Source organism: Coptis chinensis, chromosome 2 (assembly GCF_015680905.1).
Source record: "Coptis chinensis isolate HL-2020 chromosome 2, ASM1568090v1, whole genome shotgun sequence".
Taxonomy (NCBI): Eukaryota; Viridiplantae; Streptophyta; class Magnoliopsida; order Ranunculales; family Ranunculaceae; genus Coptis; species Coptis chinensis.
Window position 1 is genome coordinate 47087170 of NC_141457.1, and position 5255 is coordinate 47092424.

Sequence of the window (5255 nt, forward strand, 5' to 3'; positions counted from 1 at the left end):
ATAGTAGATAGGACGTGAAAATAATAAATTTAATTGATGAATAAAAGAATTAGAAGGGGTGTAATCCGCCACGCGATTCGATTAACTATTAATTAGTATCGAATCGCTTGTATTGATCCATAGTGAATATCAAGTCCTCTCGGATCGAGGTTTCACTAGCATGAGAGTGTAGCTCCACCACAAATATCTTTGGTGGTGGCTATATACTCTAGTTCTCCGTTATGGGCTCTATCTCTAGTTACTCATAACGAAGAACTTGAAATTCTTATTTGCAAAACAATAAATATTAATGATTAATCATCCTCACATGGTTTCATAAAGCTCCTCTAATGGAGGTTTAGCCTTGTTTCATTGGAATCATATTAACTAAATATACTAAAGACATAATTGAAAAGACAAATTAAATGGAGAACTAAAGATTTTATTTATGGGAATTAATGGTGGCTACAATTGCTAACCCTAATGAAAGTAAAAACTAATTAAAACTAAACTAAACTAAAATTAACTAAAGAAGAGAAGCTAGAAGAGAGATTTTAGGGTTTGGCCTTAACCCTCTTTTCGTGCATGGGCCAAAAATGGGGACTTTGGGCCTCTAATGTGAGCCCAAAGTCCATTAGGTTAAATCTAAAGAGGCCACAGCCGTTAAAAATTACTTCTGTGCCATTTTCGCCCACGTTTACAGCTCTAATTATGGCAAGTCTAGGTCCATTTTAAAGCTGATTCCAAAACGGTCGTTTTGACATAAAGTAGGCCCAATTCTGATGCCCGAATCCAAAGACACGACCTATTGAAGTTCTATTGACTTTTCTATCCTTTTTCTATCCTAATTGACTTTGGCTTCCCAGCTTAACTTTGATTTTGCTTGAAAAAGGCTTTTTCCATGATTCTTGGGCTTTAATCATAGAACTTCCTCGGTAATCATCTTGACTCATTTTCCATGCAAAAGTGGTGCTTTTAGTCACCTAATCAACTTCAAGTCCTGAAATACACAAAAATATATAAACATTACTAACTCTCATTTATTATAAACATAATTGGCATAGATAAAGTATTATTAAGGGGTTTAAACTACACTTTTGGGTGCTTATCACCACCCCCAAATAGAACTATACTTTGTTCTCAAAGTATGCAGAGATAAGGAAAGAGGTTACCATAGAAACATGAGCAAAAACAACGATACACCTGTATTCTGTTATTCATAAGTTTGGGGTGTGGATTGTTTGATATAGAACGAGAAATACATGTTTTATTATACTAGAAATATTTATTCTATTATAAAATATTTTTGGGTTTTTGTATTTTTGAAACATATATGAAATGCAGAAAATCTAATATGCATGCATGATTATTATTATACTAAAAAGTTAGAAATGTAAAGTATGTAAACAACTATCTATACAGACACATGAAATGTGTATGTGTGCCATTTATTTTTTATTTATTTTTTAGAGGTTGTTTTTCTAATGGTATCTCTAACCATATAGAGATTTTGACAAGAAGATAAAATTATACGTTGATCCGGTATTATTTTGGTTACTCCAGGAAGTATAATTTTCATTTTATATCCTCAAGTTACCAAAGTTAGTACTAAAGTTAGTACTAAAAAAAACTATTTATAATATCTAAAATTAATCAATTAAGTGTACCATGTCAGCACGGATCCGCACAAAAGATTTTGAACCAGCACAATGGTTGATGACGAGGCATGAGCGGCTGTATTGGTTATGCGTACTAACATCCTAGGTCAAAACAAATAAACAATGCATCATAAAAAGAACTATTATAATGTGTATAAGTACAACAACCAACCCTTTAGCACTACCACTTCCCACATTAAATATGTAGACTTGAAACGTAACATTTGTCTTGTCGATCATCTCAAATACATAAACATCTCCTTTTACATTATTTTCTCTCAGAATTGTCTCCAACCACTAGCGAAGTGAGCACAATATCGGTAGTCAAGCCACCCAAGTCCATGTCCGATCCTCTGAAACTTTAAGTCTGATACTATTGAATTCTCTTCGCAGATGTGTTTATGAAGCCCATTGGTATCTACAAAAACAGAAGCCCACATGCAATTTATCGGTTGTTCAGAAAGAACAAAAGGAATTTAAGGCCTTTATCAAATTGTTTGAGTTTAGCATGTCAGAAATGTAGTTCTATTTGAGTGATAACTGCAGTTTTCTCCAACAAACATTCTTAAGCGTTAGGACCGCTTTCCATCCCAAAAACCAAATGAAGAACACAAGCTGGAAAACAGTGTTGAGCAATCCGAAATTCAAACTTAATATAATAAATATACTATACTAGAATATTCTTTGCGATAAGAGCAGGCTCACAGAATAACCACTTCTCACATTACAATGATCTCAAAACAAACGAGAAGAAGGAAGTTCAAGTTTCAATATCGTCGTCTCGTTGATGCTTCGAGTGCTTTTTTATTAACATTGGGTGTCACATAAGCCTTGCAACATGAATGTCTTTCATCAATAGGCAGAACACTCTCTTCTTGTTTTCCTGATGATGCATATTTTGATTCTTCGAGTACTTTCCTATTAACTTGAATGTCTTTTCATCAATAGACAGAACACTCTTTTCATATTTTCCTGATGAAGCATGCCCATCATTAGCGACAAAGTTCTTCCTTTTGGGAACATATGAGCAAGAGATCCCTCTTAATCAATTTAAATACACAAGCAGCCCCTTCTCTAAGACTATCATCTTTTGCTTCCAACGTTCAGCAAGTTGAGCAGAATAAACCTTATAAACACGGCATCTAACAAGCCATCTACGCCCATCTGAAATCTCAAGTGTTAATCTCCTCGAGTCATCTTTTAAATGTTTCTTGACAAAACTTAAAGGCGGGGAAATATAGAGTTGTCTATCAGCCTTCCACTGCTAATTGGAGACTGCAAGGATTATTTCCCATCAGTAAAGGCAAATGGAGCTGCTTGTTAATTATAGTCCAGCACAAATGAAACCAACTATTATTAGAAGCTACTTCATAACCAATCATTAAAGTCGAGAACTCACCGAATTGTTAATTATAGTAATCCCCTAAAAAGAGCAGTAGGACCTGCAATCCCCTGAATTTCAATTTGCTGAACCAGTGTTAAGTTAACAGTACATCCCAGTTACAGGCTGCCTCCGAAGGCAACTTTTACACTTCACGAGGTACATTTTAACAGTACATCCCAGTTGGCAATAGGTACATTTTATGATTCTAACTGCATTTTTCGCCCCCTCCCTTAGAGAGAGTACGAGCTGCTCTAATTGCAAGTTTGAGAGGCTCTCCAACCATCCGTCTTATGTGTTATTATGAATGAGGTGCTTCTAGCTCCAAATGCACACCTTACTACTACCAATTAATGTAATTCACTAATGCCGAAACAAAGGACCCAAGTCACAGTCCAAACAATAATTGCAACAACCTTTAACAGTTTCTAAGTCAAACAAAGACATGTCCATACAAGAGAAAAAGTGGATGGCGCGTGACAAATTTTAGGTTAATTTATCACTATAAATAGACGTAGAGCATTGGAGATATGTTGCTTAAAAGCTTACACTCCACGATAGGTCACAGACACGTACGTTATTGACTGAGCCATCATAAGATATCAAGAACTATTCTTCAACATTATTAGCCTTCTGTTTGCACATGTATGCAACTCCTAAACTGACTTTCAGTATGTTATCTTTTCAGTATCAGGATATATATTAAGTAGTTAGCATCACAATTACCAAAATAATAAGTAATTAACATCGCTATGAATCTATGTAGCTATGAATTTTAGACCCATATATATAATAAGTTTTATCAGTCCTAAACCTTGTAAGTTTCGTCTTCACAGTCGCACAAATAGGAAACCATGTAGAATTCGAACTAAGAATAAAAGAGTTTTCTGCAAAATTATTGGTAACATCTAATTTCAAATTATTAGTAACTTCTAATCCCATTATCTACAATAACTCGAAATCAGACAATTTTATTCACTGTACCGTAAATCTGTAATTAAGAAATAGCTAGCTAAAGGTTCATTCTTATCTTTTTTTCTGAAATTGTTTTTTTCTTTTGTTATAAAGAAACGGAACGAATTTCATGATAAAGTTAGAACAAATAACTTTTCTCGCCCCCCACAAGATTTACATCTAATAAATCTTATCTTCATTAATGGAAGAAAGAGAATAAGAGATATAGAATTGTATAGAGAAGGGAGATAGAAAGGACGTACCTTGTCAATTTGATTTCGTGAGAGGGGACTGACAGCTTAATTCTTTCGAGCTAATAACAGCGTATTCTTTTTCTATTTCCAAATTGAGTCCGGCACTACTTCATTCTAATAAAGGTCAAAGAGGTGAGAGGTTTATCAGGGGTTAAAAAGGAGATGTGAGAGACGGCTCTAATAAAGTAATAACTAATAACTAGGTTTTTCTTTTTTTTTTGTTCTCTCATGTTTTGCGTTTTTGTTTCTAAATTTGGCCAAAATGTGGGCGCTAGTTACTAAAAAGGGGCAAGATCTAGGATTTTTGGGCGGGATGCAAAATATTCTAGAAGCTAATTTTTTTTAGTAATTATTGGCGACGATGTTAACATTCCCAATTATCTTTTTGTTTTGCCATTTTAGCCAAAAATATTACCGACCCAAACAAAAATGTTGGCAAAAATAATTTCTAGTGATGATTACTAATAACGTCGGAGATAAATCATTATCAACGACGCTAAAATTGTCGTTGTAGCTCAACAGTTTTTGCTGACGTTTCTTTCGTAGGGAAAAAGATCATCTAATAAATAAATATTTTATTAAGCCATTTGGCAACGTAAAAAATCGTCACCAAATCTCTATTGTAAAAGTAAACCAAAATGTGTTCAACGACGTTGATAAACATCGCCAAAGTTGATAATTACTGACGTTTTGATAGCGTTGTTAAATATTTCGTCGCAAAAAACCCTGTTTCTTGTAGTGTAGAGATGTTATAAAGATACTCGTACTCAAAAGCCGTGATTCTAAACACTAATTTTTTAAAACAAACCATAACTGGTGATCTCAAGCAACTTTCATGTTGGCTCTTTATTGGACCCAATCCAGTTAGACTATGGCTTCAGTTATGTATGTTGAGGGGTTTAATGTGCAAAGTATAATGGGAAGGTTTATCTAATTGGACACTAGTGGATAGTGGAACTAGGTCTCTTTGGTGGATTTTGGTAGTTCTGGTTAAAATGGGATGAAACCAATGCTCTGTTCTGATTATTG

At 34.3% G+C, this 5255-nt stretch overlaps 1 long non-coding RNA gene across 1 annotated transcript; it reads right to left on the bottom strand.

Moving 5' to 3' along the window:
- Positions 1-400: 400 nt before the first annotated feature.
- LOC147516297 (uncharacterized) lies at positions 401-4376 on the bottom strand. The gene is made up of 3 exons (XR_015211004.1): positions 4236-4376; positions 1647-2055; positions 401-979 (listed from the first exon to the last, which is right to left on the bottom strand). It is a non-coding gene; the product is annotated as an uncharacterized LOC147516297 (long non-coding RNA).
- Between the last annotated feature and the right edge of the window lie 879 nt (positions 4377-5255).